This window comes from Nicotiana tomentosiformis, chromosome 8 (assembly GCF_000390325.3).
Source record: "Nicotiana tomentosiformis chromosome 8, ASM39032v3, whole genome shotgun sequence".
Lineage (NCBI taxonomy): Eukaryota > Viridiplantae > Streptophyta > Magnoliopsida > Solanales > Solanaceae > Nicotiana > Nicotiana tomentosiformis.
Window position 1 is genome coordinate 75372262 of NC_090819.1, and position 21903 is coordinate 75394164.

At 34.2% G+C, this 21903-nt stretch overlaps 2 long non-coding RNA genes across 2 annotated transcripts; both read left to right on the top strand.

Moving 5' to 3' along the window:
* The first annotated feature begins 986 nt into the window (after positions 1 to 986).
* LOC117274011 (uncharacterized) lies at positions 987 to 6546 on the top strand. Its single transcript, XR_004504069.2, has 2 exons — positions 987 to 1290; positions 4228 to 6546. It is a non-coding gene; the product is annotated as an uncharacterized lncRNA (long non-coding RNA).
* A 1954-nt stretch (positions 6547 to 8500) lies between these two features.
* LOC104085753 (uncharacterized) lies at positions 8501 to 12069 on the top strand. Its single transcript, XR_011410411.1, has 4 exons — positions 8501 to 10535; positions 10639 to 11344; positions 11432 to 11550; positions 11636 to 12069. It is a non-coding gene; the product is annotated as an uncharacterized lncRNA (long non-coding RNA).
* Positions 12070 to 21903: the final 9834 nt, after the last annotated feature.

Genomic DNA, 21903 nt, shown 5'->3' on the forward strand with positions numbered 1-21903 from the left:
ATCTCAGATCCCAGATGGGAGTCTTGGCATGAGGGTTTTTAGCGGCTAGATCTATTTTTTTGGTATATTTTATATTATTTTCTATTTTTCATCTTTATATTTTGTGTCGATTACTGTCCTTCTTTCTTTATTTTATTTATTTATTACTGTCTGATATTCTGTTTAAATATTTTAAATTAAACAAACTTATATATATATATATATATATATATATATATATATATATATATATATATATATATATATATATATATATATATATATATATCAGTACTTAGATATATTCTGTTTTCCTTAATATTTATATTATTACGCGTTTTATTCTGTGTTGTTGCTGTTTTTTATCCTTTTTTGCTTTCTGTTTTTTTTTTTTTATCTTTATTAGTTCTGAGTTTATTTTTAGTATTACTGCTTTGTTATTTATTTTGTTAAATTAATTGTCGTTTTTTTATTATTTATTTTTACTGTTGTTTGGTTTGGTTAAGAACTGGCCTCACTGAAGTGGCCCGTTCTACTTGGCTCATAAATTGGGCCTGTCTGAATAGACAGGCCAATATCTTTGTAAAAAGCTTAAGAGCCCAAAGTCCTTAGGCCCAGAGTCACCTGACTCAGGCCGAGAACCAGATACCAATCTGGTTCTGAGATAATTCCAAGACCCTTTAAGGGTTAGTTTTGGAATCCTAATTCTGAAAATTATTCAGAAAATACTAGAAACTTCTAGAATAGGGACAACTGTCCCAATGTTGAGTAGGAAAATATGGATAAGATCCAACAATATCCAGAAATTGGACACTTGTCCATTTTCTGAGATAAGGAAGTTACTAGAAATTGGACATTTGTCCATTTCTGTTAAGAAAGATGTCATTTTTCTAATTTATGGGAATTTTGGAAGATTCTTTTGTACCCTAATTCTGATCCCTTTTCACTCCCTCACTCTATAAATACACTCCTCTTTTTTCATTAGATATATATGAATACACATTTTGAGAGACTGAAATAGCTACACACACATATAGACAGATATAGACCTAGATCCGAATACACTTACATACACAAAAACAAAACAAAAAAATAGTTTCTACATTGCCTTAAGATTTTTTTCTTTCAAAAAAGAAAAACTTCTGAAAATCAATCTTGATCTTTCAGAATCAAAAAATACATTCCTTTTTTTCTATTTTTGAAATCTGGACGTCTTTCTTATTCTACTGGGTTTCATTGCGGTTGCTTTGCTTCAAGCTTTGTTCAGAGACTTATTTTCCTGTTTGTTTTGTTTCTCTTGCTGCTATCAAGGTACTTTCTTAACAATGTAGAAATTTCCATTTTTTGTTATTATTATGTTTCCTTTGCTGTTTATCAAAGTGTGTGGTTGGTTTGAATGTGAGTTTGTGCTTAAGCTAAGTTATTACATAAATCATGTTAGTAAAAGTTGTATGGTTAGAGATTGTGTGTAAACTCATTTAGAGTTAATTATTTACAACGTTTTAGGCACTTTAAGGTATATTAGTTGTAATGTCAAAGTGCTCTGAAAAATTATAAAACTTGTTTAAAGCTTCATGTATTTATAAGACCTGTATGTTTGTATGCAATAGTATCACATAAATCATTTCTAGAAAATTTGATAGAATAATAATAGGCAGCTTGTTTATCATTGTCCAGTTAATAAAAAATGTAATAATTTAATTTTACTGCATTTCCTTGTGCGATAAATTAGTTTAATAGACTATTCGTTTTATCATACTGTTTAAAACAATTAAATACAACAACTCAAAATTTATTAATTTTGGGTCATAAAACTAGGCTTTTACAAGCCAACTAAGTAGCAGGCCCTAATACAGTTTCAGGCCCAAACCAATTGGGTCCATGGAACTGTATCTTAGGTTTCAGTCATTAAATTAAGCAAACAACTTGATTAGAAACGTTCACTTTAAATTTTTAAATGCAAATAAGTTTTAAACTGAGGCAATCAGTAGGAAAAATTATTCAAATTTAGTTTTTGATTCACGTTCTCAGTCCCCTTTAATTTTTTGCTTTAAAAGATAAACAAAGTATGGGCAAAATTTTATAATTGTTATTTCAGATTTTAATCTCAAACTCATTCACACAAATATGCACTGGGCCAGAATCACTTGGACTCATTATCATCAGGTCCAAATCTTTTTTTAAGTAATTTTATTTATTTGTCCACAAATGGATATTGGGCCAGAGTCATTCAGACTCATTATTAGGCTCAAACCTTCTTGAATTAAATATGTTTAATTGATTGAATGCTTAATAACATTGTACTAGGCCAGAGTCATTTGGACTCCTTGATCATTAGGCCCAAAATCGTTTGTTTTGGACTGAATTCATTTAGCTGCCTTAAAATATGCATTGGGCCAGAGTCAATTAAACTCAAGCAGGCCCAAATCCTTTTCAAACTGAATTCTTTAGCTAAATTCAATAACGGATAATATATGTATTGGGCTAGAGTTCATTTGAACTTAGCCCTTGTCAGGCCCCAAGCACTTTTAAATCTGGGCATGTTTAGAGTTAATAAATAAACTGCCCCAATTGATTCAAACAAATATATCACCTAGTATTGAACCTTTATACTTAGCCATATGACATAGAGTATTTAGTTTAGAGATATAAGCATAACTTAAGGTATTTATAATCAACTTAATTATTACAATTATGTACACGCACGCATGACATAATTGTGATGCCAAAAACAAACCAAGGTACATGTTCGCGTGACCATGGTCAAACAATTTTTGTAAATAAAACGCCTTAATTAAACACTTGTAGAAATGCTTTAGGCGCGGATTTTAAACTACTATCGTGAATTGTGTACATGTCCCGTGACGTGATCCCGATATCCAAAATTAAATCGAGCTATGCGTTCGCGCAACTTCGGCCAAACAATCTTAAATTAATAACGCGTAATTAATTGTGTACACGTTTGCGTGACATGATTTTAGTGCCCCCAACAAAGCGGATTTACACACATGTAGTCTGTTTCAAAGATTAAATCCATAAAAACCAAAATTAAGAGCAATAAAAGGTAAAATGCACTTAAGTTTAAAATACATAATTAAACAAATTAATTAAGCCAGGTATATGATTGTAAAGAGACCGTGTTAAAATCACGAAATAAGGGAGTGTCTCACACCTTCTCTCGGGTTAACAGAATTCCTTGCCCGATCTTCTGTGTTCGCAGACTAATAACGGAGTCAATCTTCCTCGATTTGGGATTTAAAATAAATTGGTGACTTGGGACACCATAAATTATTCCAAGTGGCGACTCTGCAATTAAATAAATAATCCCATTTCGATTAATGTCACTTCAATTGGAAAAACTCCCTTACCCCATATTCCCCTCGGGAAAAAGGAGGTGTGACAGCTCTGGCGACTTTGCTGGGGATCGAACCCAAAATCTCTGGTTCAGGGTTCAGAATTTGAGCTTGTAATGTAATCTGTATTTGGCTTTATTGTTTGTTGATATTACTGTTTTTATGGGCCTAATGTGCTAATTGCCTCTCATTTACTGCTTTGATTATTTGAACTGTATAAACTGTCTTCTTACGCCTCCCTTCTGAGTCTTCTAAAAATATGGTGCACACGTACGTGTGGCCCACTTTTCTGTTAGAAGTCATACCAAATAGAACGAGGATGGATCAACCACTAGGCCGGGTACACTTTCGTGCTCCCGGTACGTCGCTTCCACCTCGGCTCAGGTTGTCCGCTTGGGTAAGCCATGTCTTGAACACACCCCAGGTTTAAACCTAGAATAGCATAGCCTCATGCCGGATCCCTAGTAAGAACGTAATGATGTCAAAACTAGCCGAATTATGCGGGTCTGATTCTCACCGGATGTGAGATACATAGGCAAACCTCATCGGTGCCGACCCCAATTTTTCTAATCAAATAAATAAAGTATATCCATTGATCAAAAAATAAAATCGACCCAGCTTCGGTTAAGTCCTGCATCGTTTTTACCGGAATAGCCTTAGAATACCTTTAAATTATCATAGGGCTATTTTCGCTAAGAACGGACGTGTCTGTCAATAAATCATCACTTTTCCTAGAAAAGTGCCTTACTTTGGCCTCAAAACTTTTTTTCAAAAGTATGAAGGGGCCACTATTGCAAAATGACCATTTTGGTCGAGGTTGCACAAATATCCACCTTTACTTCTACTGGTCTTGTCTTTCAAAATTAGAGTCAACCTTAACCCTACCCGCTCACAGATACAAAATGAATACCGTCCAGAATCCACCATTGAATGCCGTAGAGCAAGTTCCGCTACAGCTCCAAATGTGGTGGTATGATTTAGACAAATAGGGTCAAGACTGGGTAGTCGAACATCTCGGTGCTCTGACCGATATCATGAAAGTTAAGCCACGAAATGATCTAATCAAGGCTTTAGTGACCTTTTGGGATCCTATCCGTAATGTCTTCCGCTTCTCAGACTTCGAGCTCACTCCCACCTTGGAGGAAATAACGGGGTATACAGGTTTTGGTCGGGGTCTGAGAAATCAACAGCTCATATTCCCGAGGCCCATGTCAGTGCGCCGTTTCTTTAATATCATGAACATCAGTAAGCAAATAAGAAAGAATCGTGTGAACGAGGGCAGCTGCTCATTCTACTTCCTATACTGCCGGTATGGGCATCCAGAGGGATTTGAAACGCATGAAAAAGGTTTGAACAACAAACAAAGCAAAGATACTTGGAAAGTTCACCGTCGTTTTGCCTTCATCGTGGCATTTCTGGGTGTCATAGTCTTCCCAAATGAAAAGGGGGCAGTTGATATTCGTATGGCTAGAATTGCACAAGTCCTAATTGACAAGGGAGATCACACACTCGCTCCACTAATATTGTCGAATATCTATCGGGCATTGACGCGGTGTAAGTCGGGGGCAACATTCTTCGAAGGTTGCAACATTCTTCTATAAATTTGGTTAATTGAACATCTTCGCCATCATTCGAAATTTATGAACTACGGTCCAAGCAAGAGCAACTTCATTGAAAACTATGAAGAAAGAGTGAAAGACTACAAGTCCCCGGAAGGGGTTGAATCTTGGATCGCCCACTTGAGAGCTTTAAAGGCAAATCAAATTGAGTGGACTTTAGGATGGCTCCCGGTGAGGGAAGTTATATATATGTCAGCCACAAAGAATTATTTACTATTGATGGGCTTGCGAAGTGTCCAACCATATACACCCCATTGGGAAGATATCAAGTAGTACCTAAGGATGAAGAGTTGAGTGTCCAAGTTATTGAGTTACATCCCGAAGCTCCACTTCCCGAAGCTTTAATTCAACAAATCTGGAATGGGTGCCGATACTTGAATTGATACTCAAGTACCCGATCTTGCCAGAGGCGAAGTAGATCCGGGCTATGCCACATGGTTCGAGAAAAGGAATTGCATTGATGAGGAACCAGAGCCCGAGCCAGAAAGGCCTGCCAAAAGGCCTCATGTTCAAGCTTTTGATGACAAGATCCAAGAACGGTTGGCCTGGGGAGAAAAAGAAAAGAAATATCAAGCCACTATCCATGCCTTGGAGGAAAAATTGAGAAACCTCGCATTTGACAATGATTTGTAGGCGCAGGTAGCTGAAGGTGAAAAGAGAAAGTTAACTCGAGAGAATGAGGCGCTCCGAGCCCAACTCCGGAATATGAGGATAGCCGCCGAAACGCCTGTAAGAAGCGAGAGAGATGAAAAGATCATCAACAACTTAAGAATGAAGGTCCATGACTATGCAGCTGACTTGATAAAAATCGAAAAGGATTTGCTAGATGCTCAAACAAAACTAGCTAAGGGAGCAGAAGAACATGCCCACCATTTGAGACAGAAATACTGGGGTAGAAAGTTTCGTTCGTTTGTTTTGATTCCTGAGCAGGTTATACCTTAAAGTACTTGGTTCGAGACGACCAAAAGAAGACGTCTCAATCCAGAATAAAGAAAAGAAGAAAAAGAAAAACCCACGTACATAAGCGGAGAAGATATGGGCTGCTCAAGACGAGATTGAAGTCCCAAGTTTTGCATGTCCCATCTTGATCCGAAAAGATGAAGAAGATTGAACCAACACCTACAGCTAACAAGCATCAAGATTCAGATCAGAGTCTGCATAAAGAGCCACCCAAGACTCAAGACCAAGCTTCGGAAAATTTACAAATAGGAATCTTGTAACTCGTATCTGATAGGCTTAGTTAGTTTTCTTCATTTTTTACTTTGGTGTAATACGGAGTTCAGCAACAGTAACAGCAGCAACAACAGTGAAATCATAATTTTCCAGTAATCCCAGCTACCAAAACCTCCAGAACTACACTGACCTGATTCTTTTATAGCCAAGGATATGTAGGCAACCTTTGAAGCAAGGTTCGGTCAAACATTTTCAAAACGCTTCCCATGAAGTATCAAAACGGGTAAAATTGGTCCATGACTGCTCACTTTGTCTTTGCTCGAAAACTCTTCGTGTTTCCGAGCAAAGAGGGGCAGCTGTGAGCATGTAATTTTTACCGTACCAAAATATTCCTACAAAATTAATAAATAAATTATTTTTTATTTTTTAGATTTCTTAAGGATTTTTGTTAATTATTTGCATTTAGTTGCATTTCTCATGCATTTTTAGCATTTTTTCAAATCATACAAAACAACAAAAAAATTTAAATCCTCATCATATAGCATTATTAGGTTTTAATTGAATTTAGTACTTAATTACATGATTTGATTATATTATTAGAAGAAAATCACAAAAATGGTTTATTTTTAATATATTTAGTTTAAGTGTTAAAATTAGTAATTTTTCCTTTTAATAATTGAAGATTAACTAATTATGTAAATAATACAAATAGATAGTTGGTTTAATTTTACAAATTAAGATAATTTAGGATTTGTTTAGATTAAATAGATTTTTAAAAGTTAATTAAACAAAATGGGGTTTAATTAGCCTAAAATCGGACTGGGCTAATGTAAAAATCAGCCCAATCCCCAAAATCTAGTCCAAAACACCCGAGCCCAATGCCTAGAATCCGCCCAGCCCCACACTAATCCAAACGGCGTCGTTTAAATGCCAGGCGATCCTGGCCGTTGATCTTCACAAGATCAAACGACTCGGAACTCGCCTGCCACTTAATATATAAGTTTCCAAACCCTCTCCTACCCCCTCATCCCCCCCCTCCCCCCCCACATCTCTCTCTCTCTAACCCTAGAGACGACCCCGTCTCTCACCTCTCTCTAACCAAACCCTAGCCGCCCCAATATGCTCCTCCCACGCCGCCGCCGAAAATTGCCCTACGGCGGCGGTGGACCTCCAAAGCCACCTAAACTTACCCTATACACTCTCCTCACCTCCCTGAACCTCACTTTACCAGCCAAATCCCCAAAAACCCCACCAATAATCATAGATCTTAGATCTAGGGTCTCCGAAACCCTAAATTTATTTTTCAAAACCCTAAATCCAACCTAATCCGTTTAATCCTCCTGCCAAGATCTCTCGCCATGGATCTCAGATCCCAAATGGGAGTCTTGGCATGAGGGTTTTTAGCGGCTAGATCTATTTTTTGGGTATATTTTATGTTATTTCCTATTTTTCATCTTTATATTTTGTGTCGATTACTATTCTTCTTTCTTTATTTTATTTATTTATTACTGTCTGATATTCTGTTTAAATCGTTTAAATTACACAAACTTAAATATATATATATATATATATATATATATATATATATATATATATATATATATAAATCATTGCTTATATAAATTCTGTTTTCCTTAATTTTTATATTATTAAGCGTTTTATTCTGTGTTGTTACTGTTTTTTTTATCCTTTTTTGCTTTCTATTTTTTTTTTTTTATTTTTTATCTTTATTAGTTCTGAGTTTATTTTTAGTATTACTGCTTTGTTATTTATTTTGTTAAATTAATTGCCGTTCTTTTTTTTTATTTATTTTTACTGTTGTTTGGTTTGGTTAAGAGGTGAGCCTCAATGAAGTGGCCCATTCTACTTAGCTCATAAATTGGGCCTGTCTGAATAGACATGCCCATAGCTTTGTAAAAAGCTTAAGAGCCCAAAGTCCTTAGGCCTAGAGTCACCTGACTCAGGCCCTGAACCAGATAGAATCAATCTGATTCTGAGATAATTCCAAGACCCTTAATGGTCAGTTTTGGAATCCTAATTCTGAAAATTATTCAGAAAATACTAGAAACTTCTAGAATAGGGACAACTGTCCCAATGCTGAGTAGGAAAATAGGGATAAGATCCAAAAATATTCAAAAATTGGACACTTGTCCATTTTCTGAGATAAGTAAGGTACTAGAAATTGAACATCTGTCCATTTCTGTTAAGAAAGATGTCATTTCCCTAATTTATGGGAATTATGGCAGATTCTTTTGTACCCTAATTCTGATCCCTTTTCACTCCCTCACACTGTAAATACACTCCTCTTTCTTCATTTTATATATATATATATATATATATATATATATATATATATATATATATATATATCTGAAATAGCTACACACACATATAGACAAATATAGGCCTAGATCTGAATACACTTACATACACAAAAACAAAACAAAAAAATGTTTCTACATTTCCTTAAGATTTTTTCTCTTTCAAAAAGGAAAAACTTCTGAAAATCATTCTTGATCTTTCAGAATCAAAAACTACATTCCTTTCTTCTTATTTTTGAAATCTGGTCGTCTTTCTTATTCTACTGGGTTTCATTGCGGTTGCTTTGCTTCAAGCTTTGTTCAGAGACTTATTTTCATGTTTGTTTTGTTTCTCTTGCTGCTATCAAGGTACTTTCTAAACAATGTAGAAATTTCCATTTTTTGTTATTATTATGTTTCCTTTGCTGTTTATCAAAGTTTGTGGTTGGTCTGAATGTGACTTTGTGCTTAAGTTAAGTTATTACATAAATCATGTTAGTAAAAGTCAGTGTTGTAAATAGAGAATGCTACGTCGCTAATAGCGTGTGACGAAGCGGCGCGAGGCAGTAGCGTTATTTTGGTCTGTTGCGGTGCGATTCTGAAAAAGCGTATGCCTCTGCCTGTGTAGCGAGAGGCGTAGCGTAGCGACGCTATTTGGAGAAAAAGAAGTAAAAGGCAGCGATAGTGTAAAATACAAATATTAGGGCTTGGGTTTTAACTTCTTCTCCTTCAGCGAATACAACTAAGCAACTTTAAAAATTAGGGCTTGGGATTCATCTTCTCCATAATCAAACATCAGCACAGTAAACCAGGTATGTTACTTTCTTTTCTTTTCTTCTTCTCCTTTCTTTTTCTTCTCCTTTCCTTCGACAGTCGACACTTCGATTGGTCTTTCTTTCTGTCTTCCCTTCCTCTTTCTTCTTCTCTCATTTTTTTTTGGGGTCTGTTTTTCGACAGCAGAGGCGGTAGCAGTAGTCTCTTTTTAGGCTCTATTTTTTTGCTATATTTTTTCAATTATAAACTTAGTCTTATAGAGTAGAATTAATTGCATATTGACTTGATAATTTTTTTTCTATAAGACAGCATTGAAAAGGCGTCATCCGATAGTAATAAACGAAATGATATAGCTTGGAATTATGCTATAAAAGGCTCATCAAGATCCGCAATTAAATATTTATGTTGTGAATAAACATATCATGGTGGAATAACTCGTCATAAGTAACATTTGATAGGTGGATTTAAAAATATAGTACAATGTCCTCTTTGTCCTCCCGAGGTTAGGGAGGAAGTAAAAGCATTTGTTGATAAGAAAAATGTGACAAAAACTCAAATGAATTAAGAAGTATCGGTGAATCTAATTGATGAAGATGATGAAATGGGACCCCCCCTCCCAAAAAAAAAAACTCAAAAGATATCTTCAAATAGTTCTAGTGGGTCATCCACGGTATGTACTGTGACAAAAGGTCCTCTCAATCTTTATTTTTCGGCAAAACAACAAGAAAAGGGAAAAGGTGATTCTAGTTCAGGTTTAGAAGCCAAGAAGATTTTGAGGGATCGCGCTGTAAGTGCCTTTGCAGCATGGATGTACGATGCAGGGCTTCCTTTCAATTGTGTTAACTACAAAACTTTTGATAAATTCAGTGAGGTCGTAGAACAATATGGCCCATGAATGAAGCCTCCTAGCTATCATGAAGTTAGAGTAACTCATCTTTAAAAAGAGGTGAAGAAGATAGACAAAATTATTGAGGAGCATAAAGTGGAATGGAACAAGTTTGGATATTCCATTATGATGGATAAATGGACAGCGCGGAATGCGAAAATGATCATAAATGTGTTGGTGAACTCTCCAAAAGGGAGTGTTTTTCTTGAATCTTATGATGCTAGCAACTCTTCTATGGATGGAAGCAAAATGTACAGCTTGTTTAGAAAGACTATTGATAAAATTGGAAAGAAAAATGTTGTACAAGTTGTTACCGATAATGCTAGTGAGAATGTTAGTGCGGGTAAGATGATGGAAGCTATGTATCCACACATTTATTGGACTCCATGTGCTGCCCATTATATCAACTTGATGTTTGGTGACATATTCAAGGAAAACTCATATGCTTCAGGTAACTTTAATATAGTTATCTTTAAAGCTTTAACTTTATTGATAGTTTTATACTTATGTCCTATTAAGTATTAACTATAAAATTATTATTGTTACTTTTATAGTTTTCACTAAGACCGTCAAGATATATTCTTATATCAGTCAGAGGCCGTTGTTGTTGAATTTGATGAGAAAATTCATAAATAAAAGAAATTTGGTGAGACCGGTCAAGACTAGATTTGCAACAGCTTTCTTAACTTTGCATAGTTTTTACTTGCAAAAGAAAAACTTGAGAAACCTAGTTCTTTCAAATGGATGGAAAGATAATAGATATGCAAAGTAAGCTACGGGGAAAGAAGTTGCCAAAGTTCTTATTTCTCCATCATTTTGGAATGACGTTGTTTGGGCTCTTAAAATTGGTGGTCCTTTGATTAGGGTACTTCGTATGGTGGATGGGGAGAGAAAACCACCAATGTGCTATCTTTATGAAGCTATGGATAGAGCCAAAGAGACTATTGAAGCGTCATTTGAGGGAGATGTTATGAAATATGAGAAATATTTTGAGATTATTGATAGCAGGTGGTCGAATCAACTCCATCGACCTTTGCATGCAGCAGGCCATCTTCTGAACCCAGGATTATTTTACAAGAACACTAGAGATGACACTTTGGATTCAAAGGTTTGGGTTAGATACCATCAATGTCTTGAGAAGTTGGTCCCTGATTCAGCGATTTGTAGATCAAATAAGGAAGAAATTTGATAGGTACTCACAAGCAGATGGCCTTTTTGGTTTACAGGCGGCCATTAGAGCCAGAGACATAAGGTCGCCAGGTAACTAACTTTAATATAGATATCCTTATAGCTTTAATTTAATTTATTTGATTTATACTTATTAACTTTTAAAATATTTTTCTATAGTTGAATGATGGATGAAATTTGGACATCAAACTCCAAACTTGCAAAAGTTTGCCATCAAAATACTAAGCCTAACTTGTAGTGCATCCGGATGCGAGAGAAATTAGAGCGTATTTGAGCATGTAAGAAGCAGACTTATTATATTAAAATATTCTATATTGTATTATTATTAGTATCTATTAATTAATCTAAATAATTTATGCGCAGATTCACTCCAAGAAAAGGAATAGGCTTGAGTTATCGCATCTCAATGATCTAGTGTATATTAAATACAATAGAACATTGAGGCGACGTTATGAAGCTCGCGATACCATTGATCCAATTTTGTTGGATAACATTGACGAGGCAAATGAATGGTTAACTGGAGCCCCCCAAAATCATAAAGAAGAACAAGTGTATGTAGGAGATGATCTTGATTGGGGTACTGTTTCTATGGCGGCTGGAGTTGAGGAGAATATCTATGGTCTTAGAGGGAGTTCTTCAAGTTCAGATTACAAGGAAAAATGAGTAGCAAGTTCAAGCCGGTCCCTAAATAATGAAAACTCCGAGGATGAAGAAGATGATAGCCAATATAATGCTAACATTCATGAAGTTCTAGAATTTGAAAATCTTGAAGAAGATTAGATGTTGCGTGTTTTACACTTTTAGACTTTAGTTTATGAATCTACTATGACTATCTATTGAGTTTAACTTTTGAATTGATATATATATATATAAAATATTTTATGTTTTTGTATAAATTATCGCTACACATAAAAAAGGCGAACGCTTCGCTGCGCACCTCTCGCCTTAGTGAAGCGAACCCTCGTCGCTATTTGGCGCCTCACGCTATCCAAAACACTGGCAAAAATTGTATGGTTAGATATTGTGTGTAAATTCATTTAGAGTTAATTATTTACAATGTTAGAGGTGAAGCCAGCTGTATTACAGAAAAGGACTATTACTGATACCAAAGTGCCCTTAAACAATAAACGTATTACTAAAGTTCCCTTCGTCGTACGACAAGAGTACAAATCAGCCGATTACCATAATGCCCCCAGAAAATAAATTATTACAAAAATACCCTTCGTCGTACCAGAAAAGTTTCACTTATTATATAGTTAAAAGTTAAAATTACTGAATATTTTTTCATCTGGTTTTGAATACTCTCTTTTTTTAACTTTATTTTATTTTATATTATTTTTCTCAGTTTTATTTAACAATCTAAGCTTGCTATTAATATTTATCATTTTCAGAAACTTATATGACTGAAACATATTTTATTTATTTTTATTATGTAATTTAAAAAAAATATGTGCTCAGAGACTAATAATTTTATTTCAACTAAATTTTGTACATTAAATCCTTCTTTGAATTATATAAGATTCTATGTTAAATATCTTGTATAATATCAGTCGATATTCCTTCAATTTTTCTTATTCTCAATTATAGATTTATAAATCGAACATAGAATTAAAACTAATTAATTTTGTATAATATAATTATTTTAGTGTAATAAAATAGAAAATATAGATAAAGACTTTTTGTGAAAAATTATGTTTCATTCTCTGGTTATATACAAATACAAATACTACTAAATACTATTATTAAATATACCTTATCCCAATGTTCATAATTATTAATCTCTTCAACTCAATTTCAAATTTTAAAAATACTATCGAATGACAGTTAATAATTGCACGCAACATATACAAAATTTAATAATATTTATATAATTTTTTAAAAATTTATAATACGCACAAAGCGCATATCCTAAGACTAATATAGATTACAACAACAACAACAACAACAACCCAATATAATCCCACTAGTGGGGTCTGGGGAGGGTAGTGTGTACGCAGACCTTACCCCTACCCTGGGGTAGAGAGACTGTTTCCAAATTACCCTCGGCATCCTTCCCTCCAAGAACTCCTCACCTTGCTCTTGGGGTGACTCGAACTCACAACCTCTTGGTTGGAAGTGGAGGGTGCTTACCATCAGAGCAACCCACCTTGTGACTCGAACTCACAACCTCTAGATTAAAATCATGAAACCCTTTAGCAAAGTATCGTTTATCCTTTTTATCCCTTAAAAATAAAATTTACATTTGATAAATTTGTAATTAATTCATTCCCTAATATTAAGGATTTTGAAAGCAATTAAAATTTTACTTATTAAATTATTCCTTATTTGAGTATATTAGGACTTTAAAATCAACTACTAAAACTTTTACCTTACATAAACTGCTTTTTCATTGTCTCTAATCACGAAATACATGTTGATGCTATATAAATTTTCATTACTAAATTCTTCATTATTTAAAATAAAATTTAAAACACGATAGATAAAGCAACCAATCTATTAATATATAAAAGGAGAAGCAAATCCATGATATTATGGCAAGTGTCAAAACGAAATATCAACACGTGTCATGTTTTAGGACAAAACTCCAATAAATTTGGAGATTCAAAAAGAAAAAAAATACAAATTTAAATAATTAACCAATTTAATTATTCAACATCATGGAGTCCCACGTTTTTGGACAGATACTTTTTAAAACTGAAAACTACAAAAATATAATTACTCCAATTCTAAAAAATAAACTCCCACGTTTTTTCATTAGTTTTTTAGTTAGTTTATTATAAACCTAAAAATTCGTCAATTTTTTTTTTGGCATAGAATTTTACATAGAAATATTAATTTGAACAACACTCCACGGTCGTCTACTCAAAACAATGGACTCCCACATTTTTTTATTAGTTTTTTATTTAATTTGTTATAAACCTGAAAATTCGGATACAAAAATTTTACAGAGAATTTTACATAAAAATAGGAATATATTAATATATAAAAAGAGAAGCAAATTAATGATATTATGGTAAGTGTCAAAACGAAATATCAATACGTGTCATGTTTTAAGACAAATATTTTTAATAAATTTGGAGATTCAAAAAGAAAAAAATATAAAATTTAAATAATTAACCAATTCAGTAATTCAACATCATGGAGTCCCACGTTTTTGGACAGATACTTTTTTAAAACTGAAAACTACAAAAATATAATTACTCCAATTCTAAAAAATAAACTCCCACGGTTTTTCATTAGTTTTTTTAGTTAGTTTATTATAAGCCTAAAAATTCGTCAATTGTTTTTTTGGCATAGAATTTTACATAGAAATAGTAATTAAATAAACACTTCAGGACCGTCTATTCAAAACAATGGACTCCCATATTTTTTCGTTAGTTTTTTATTTAATTTGTTATAAAACTGAAAATTCGGATACAAAAATGTTTACAGAGAATTTTACATAGAAATAGGAAGAAAGGAAAAAAAAAAAAAACATCCACGATGTCTTCCCAAAATGTGGGCATAAAAAACGTTGGTAAAAGTTTTGAAACCTTCCGCAGTTAACTACAATATGGAATCCCATGTTTTTTGGGCAGTTAATTTAAATTATTTATTAAACCAGAGAATTAAAAAACTAACTTGAACTGACTCCTTCTCTCATCTTTTCGGATACAAGGTTACCCTATAAGTAAATTAGAAGTGAATAGATTTGTACTCCAAACATGTAAGATCGATTCTTTGGGATTATTTCGATTGACTTACTCTTTTAATATTTTTTTAATTCTCATTAATAGTTGATGATTAATATAAAATGAGAAGCAAATTCATGATATTATGGCAAGTGTCAAAACGAAATATCAACACGTGTCATTTTTAGGGCAAATACTTTTTATAAATTTGGAGATTCAAAAAGAAAAAAATATAAAATTTAAATAATTAACCAATTCAGTTATTCAACATCATGGAGTCCCACGTTTTTTGACAGATACTTTTTAAAACTGAAAACTACAAAAATATAATTACTCCAATTCTAAAAAATAAACTCCCACGTTTTTTCATTAGTTTTTTAGTTAGTTTATTATAAACCTAAAAAATCGTCAATTTGTTTTTGGCATAGAATTTTACATAGAAATAGTAATTTAAACAACACTCCACGGCCGTCTACTCAAAACAATGCACTTCCACATTTTTTCATTAGTTTTTTATTTAATTTGTTATAAACCTGAAAATTCAGATACAAATTTTTTTTACAGAGAATTTTACATAGAAATAGGAATATATTAATATATTAAAGGAGAAGTAAATTCATGATATTATGGAAAGTGTCAAAACGAAATATCAATATGTGTCATGTTTAAGGACAAAACTCCAATAAATTTGGAGATTCAAAAAGAAAAAAATATAAAATTTAAATAATTAACTAATTCAGTTATTCAACATCATGGAGTCCCACGTTTTTGGACAGATACTTTTTAAAACTAAAAACTACAAAAATATACTTACTCCAATTCTAAAAAATAAACTCCCACGTTTTTTCATTAGTTTTTTAGTTAGTTTATTATAAACCTAAAAATTCGTCAATTTGTTTAGGCATAGAATTTTACAAATAAATAGTAATTAAATAAACACTCCAGGACCGTCTATTCAAAACAATGGACTCCCATATTTTTTCATTAGTTTTTTTATTTAATTTGTTATAAATCTGAAAATTCGGATACAAAAATGTTTACACAGAATTTTACATAGAAATAGAAAGAAAGGAAAAAAAAAAAAACATCCACGATGTCTTCCCAAAATGTGGGCATAAAAAACGTTGGTAAAATTTTTGAAACCTTCCGTAGTTAACTACAATACGGAATCCCATATTTTTTGGGCAGTTAATTTAAATTATTTATTAAACCAGAGAATTAAAATACTAACTTGAACTGACTCCTTCTCTCATCTTTTCGGATACAAGGTTACCCTATAAGTAAATTAGAAGTGAATAGATTTGTACTCCAAACATGTAAGATCGATTCTTTGGGATTATATCGATTGACTTACGCTTTTAATTTTTTTTAATTCTCATTAATAGTTGATGATTTAATATAAAAGGAGAAGCAAATCCATAATATTATGGCAAGTGTCAAAACGAAATATCAACACGTGTCATGTTTTAGGAGAAAATTCCAATAAATTTGGAGATTCAAAAAGAAAAAAATACAAAATTTAAATAATTAACCAATTTAGTTATTCAACATCATGGAGTCCCATGTTTTTGGACATATACTTTTTAAAACTGAAAACTACAAAAATATAATTACTCCAATTCTAAAAAATAAACTCCCACGTTTTTTCATTAGTTTTTTAGTTAGTTTATTATAAACTTAAAAATTCGTCAATATTTGTTTGGCATAGAATTTTACATAGAAATAGTAATTAAAAAAACACTCCACGACCGTCTATTCAAAACAATGGACTTTCACATTTTTTCATTAGTTTTTTATTTAATTTGTCATAAACCTAAAAATTCGAATACAAAATTTTTTACAGAGAATTTTACATATAAATAGGAAGAAAGGAAAGAAAAAACATCCACGATGTCTTCCCAAAATGTGGGCATAAAAAACGTTGGTAAAAGTTTTGAAACATTCCGCATTTAACTACAATATGGAATCCAATGTTTTTTGGGCAGTTAATTTAAATTATTTATTAAACCAGAGAATTAAAATACTAACTTGAACTGACTCCTTCTCTCATCTTTTCTGATACAAGGTTACCCTGTAATTAAATTAGAAGTGAAGAGATTTGTACTCCAAACATGTAAGATCGATTCTTTGGGATTATATCGATTGACTTACTCTTTTAATTTTTTTTTTAATTCTCATTAATAGTTGATGATTTTTAGCAAAATCACATTTTATGTTAAAATATTACATACAAAACACGTTTTAGACAGTTAATTTAATTATTTATTAAACCTGAAAATTAAAATAAAATTACCATAGAAAAGCTGTTGGTAAAATTTTTAAACCTTCGGCAGTTAACTAGAACATGGAATCCCACATTTTTTGAGCAGTTAATTTAAATTTTTTGGTGTACTTCATCTAGATGTTACAATTTTCGAAAATAGATTTAAAAAAATTGTAACTATTTAAAAAAATTATTCATGTGTTAAAATGAAAATATTACTTCTCTAAAATGGACTTAAAATACAAAAACCCCAAATATAAACCTTAAAAAGAGGCACCGCATATATGCCCTGTTATCGTCAACTACTCTATCTTTTCTACCAAATTCAGTTCCTCAACCCCAAAGTTCCACCAATCTCAATGGCTGCCAATTTCCGTAACATGTGTCCAAGGTTATCATCCTTCTAGGTTTATCTACACTAACTTGTCGCTTGGTAGGATGTATAAGAATAGTGCGGAATAAGGTATATTAGTAATGCATAGATTAATAATGCATGTGTTAGTAATGCAACCATTAGTTATGCAGATATTATTTTTTATCTACTGTTTGGTGTGGTGTATTAAAATTATAATGCATTGTATAATTATTAAGAAAAATAGTTGTTTACAAAAATTCCCTCCATATTCTCAAGCTTTAAGGGACTTTAAGGATAATTTTATCTTTAACCAACCTAATGCATGCATTAGTAGCCTTGGTATTACTAATGCCATAGTTTTCTATACATTACTTATACATAGGATAATACCAAGTATGATGTATAACTAATACAAGTATTAGTTATACACATGTTGAAAAAATGTCCAAACAAGGTATTAGTAATGCATAAAGCTAATGCTTGCATTATTTTTTCTAATACCTCCTACCAAACCACCCCTAAGAGAAAATAGTGGTATTCTTATGTAATGACCCAACCGGTCATTTTTAACTTTTAGAACCCCGTTCCCTAAAATAAAACTTTATGTAGGTGCTTGTAATGATTTATGACTTGCGGGGATGGTTGGTTCGGGATTTAGAAGTGTTTGGGGGTGAAACCAGAACACTTGGTTTCTTAAGTTGGCCTTAAAGTGCTAAGTTTGATTTCGGTCAACATTTTGAGAAAACGATCCCGGAATAGAATTTTGATGATTCCAACAGCTCTGTATGGTGATTTTGGACTTAGGAGCGTGTTCAGAATTTTATTTGAAAGTCCGTAGTTAAATTAGGCTTGAAATGGCTAAAAACAAGAATTTAAGTTTGGAAGTTTGACCGATGAGTTGACTTTTTGATACCGGAGTCGGAAACCAGTTCCGAAAATTTTTATAGCTCCGTTATGTAATTTATGACTTGTGTGTAAAATTTGAGGTCAATCGGAGTTGATTTGATAGGTTCCGACATTGAATTTAGAAGTTGAAAACTCTTAGTTTCATTAAGCTTGAATTGGGGTATGATTCATGGTTTTAGCGTTGTTTGATGTGATTTAGAGGTTTGACTAAGTTCGTATGATGTTTTAGGACTTGTTGGTATATTTGGTTGAGGTCCCGAGGGCCTCGGGGGAGTTTCATATGGTTAACAGATCAAAAATTTGAGTTAAAAAGATGCTGCAATTTTTCCTCTTCTGTTGGACATTTTGGGCTGTGATCGAGCCCAGATATCGAGCCGGATATCGAGCCCAGGGTTGACGAGGTACAGGCTCGAGCTAGTGTATCGAAACCATGATCGAAGGTCCAACTCGAGGGCCATGATCGAAGGTCCAACTCGAGGGCCATGATCGAAGGTCCAGCTCGAGGGCCATGATCGAAGGCAAGGCTCGAGGGACAGGATCGAGACCCAAGATCGAGGGTCACAATCGAAGGCTCAAGCTCGATGCCATGATTGAGGCTATGATCGAAAGCCCAACATCGATGCCCTGATCGAGGCCATGACCGAGGTCCAGGCTCGAGCCTGTGATCGAAGCCGCGATTGAGGCCCAGTTCGAGGACCAGTTCCGAAGGCTGCTGGGCAGTTTTATAAAAAGAGGGCATTCGTCCCATTTGCCATTTTTGACGAACTTGAGCTTGAGCAGAGACGACTTTTGGCAGATTTTCAAGGGCAAACATTGGGGTAAGTGATTCTAACTCGGATTTGGTTGACATAGACAAGTATATCATTATTTTCACCATAAATTAGTGTTTTGAGATTGAAATTTGGAAAAAGTTTAGAAATCTCATAAAAATAAAAATTTGAGATTTCGGTATCGATTCGGAGTCGGATTTGAGTGAAACTGGTATGGTTGGATTCGTAGTTGAATGGGTTATCGGATTTCATAACTTTCGCCGGATTCCGAGATGTGGGCCCCGCGGGCGAATTTTTAATTAATTTCAGGATTTTTATTAAAAATGTAGTATTTCCTTATAGAATTTATTTTCTATAATTTTTAGTGATTGTATCGAATTATTTTGGCTAGATTCGAGCCAGACAGAATTGGATAATCGTGGAAAAGGCAAAATTTTGGATTAAATTGGAGCAAGACGAGGTAAGTCTCTTGTCTAATCTTGTGAGAGGAAAATTACCTCATAGGTGATTAAGATTAAATAATTGTTGCTAATTGTGGGGGCTACGTATGTACGAGGTGACGAGAGTCCGTGCGTAGCTACTATTAATGCTAAAGTCCGGATAGTTTAGGACTCAAAGCATGTATTACTTGTGTAAATTGTATTCTTTGATTAATTAATATTAATTGATATATATGAATATATTGTGAATTGTTTGATAAAGATATTAAAGGATGGAAATCTCATAGGCTTGATTTTCTATTTAAATCAATTAATTGTCAAAAGAAATTATTCTCCTCCCAAATTTATCTTATAATAAACATACTGTCCTTCTGGAGGCACATAAGAAAATGTCCTCCTTTCTTGTGGAGCGGGCCGAACGCCTCAGCAGGATAGATGCATCTATGGATCGCGCCGCACGTCCCTCGGTAGTGTACACGACACTCTGGATCGGGTCGTACGTCCTCGGTAGAAATCGTGCTTAATAATAATAATTATACGATACTTTAATAATTTATTTTAGCTTGTGAAGCTAATTAATAAATTGGAAAATCCTTGAAATTTAATGAATTATTATTCTTGTTTTGTTTAGGAATTAATTGTTACTCCTGTAAATGAGATTTAATTGATAAATTGGAATTTATTTGAATTGAAGGAATTTGATTATTTTCGCTGATTAAATAAATTATTGTAAATTCTGTAAATCATGCTGATTTAAATATCTTAGTTTTATTTCAATTATTATTGACCTATAGTGAGTGTTAAAGTCGGTCATCTCGTCTCTACCACTTCGAGATTAGGCTTGATACTTACTGGGTACACGTTGTTTACGTACTCATACTACACTTGCTGCACTTTTTGTACAGGATCTGAGACAGGTACTAGTGGGAGGACCTATCATCACATACCCACGTCATCCCGAGGCATAGTGGTGAGCTGCCTTTCTGAGCCGTTCTGCAGCTACCAGTGTCTCTTCTTATATTTATATTCTGTCTATTTCATTTCAGACAGTATTTGGAGTTTTGTATAATCTACTAGATGCTCATGCACTTGTGACACCGGGTCTTGGCACACACATTGGTAGAAGTTGGTATTTTATTATTTTCTTAGAATAAAAGTTTAACCAATGTACGATTGACTTATTACTTGGCTTGCCTAGCTGTAGTGTTGGGCGTCATCATGACCTATAGGTGAAATTGGGTCGTGACAATATGGTATCAGAGCACTAGGTTCACGTAGGTCTCACAAGTTATGAGCAGACCTAATAGAGTCTTGCGGATCAGTACGGAGACGTCTGTACTTATCTTCGAGAGGCTATATGGTGTTAGAAAACTACCTTTCTTCATATTCCATCGTGCAATTGATGTAGTACTAAATATCCTTCTCTTATTCTCTCACAGATGGTGAGAACGCGCTCTAATGAGGTTTCAGACCAGGGAAGAGCTACTCCCCCAGTTGCTAGAGGCTGAGGGAGGGCTCCAGCCCGTGGTAGAGGGCGAGGACGTCCCAGGACTATTCCAGTTATGCCGCCAGTGGATCCAGCAGAGAATCCCATTATTGAGGAGCAGAGTGAGGTGCCTGTGGCAGAGCCAGCTCCGGTGGACTTCACATCTGCACCGGGATTTCAGGATGTCATGGGTCGTATGCTGCGATTCATGGACAATATGACTCAGACCGATTTATTTCTGGCAGACCCAACCACATTTCAGGCGGGCGGGGGAGCACAGACCCCTACCGCGCAGGCTCATGGATAGGCAACTGTTGTATATCAGACCCAGGGTGCACTACCCGTGGGTAGAGTCCAGCCAGTGGCAGCAGCTACACCTGAGCCCAGGCCAACTGTAGCCGCCGATCCTCAGAAACTATTGGACAAATGAACTAGACTACATCCTCCTGTCTTCGGGGGTGAGCGACATGAGGATCCACATGATTTCGTTGATCGTTGCAAGGATAGACTGTACAACATGAGGATATTGGAATCCCATGGGGTTGATTTCGCTATTTTTTAGCTAGAGGGTAGAGCCCGTAGATGGTGGCAGTCTTATGCTCTTGGTAGACCAGCAGATTCTCCTCCCATGACTTGGGACAGGTTCACCCGTATCTTCTTGGACAGGTATATTCCACCCTCCCAGAGGGAGGAGTTGCGGTTTCAGTTTGAGCAGCTCCAGCAGGGTCAGATGTCAGTGA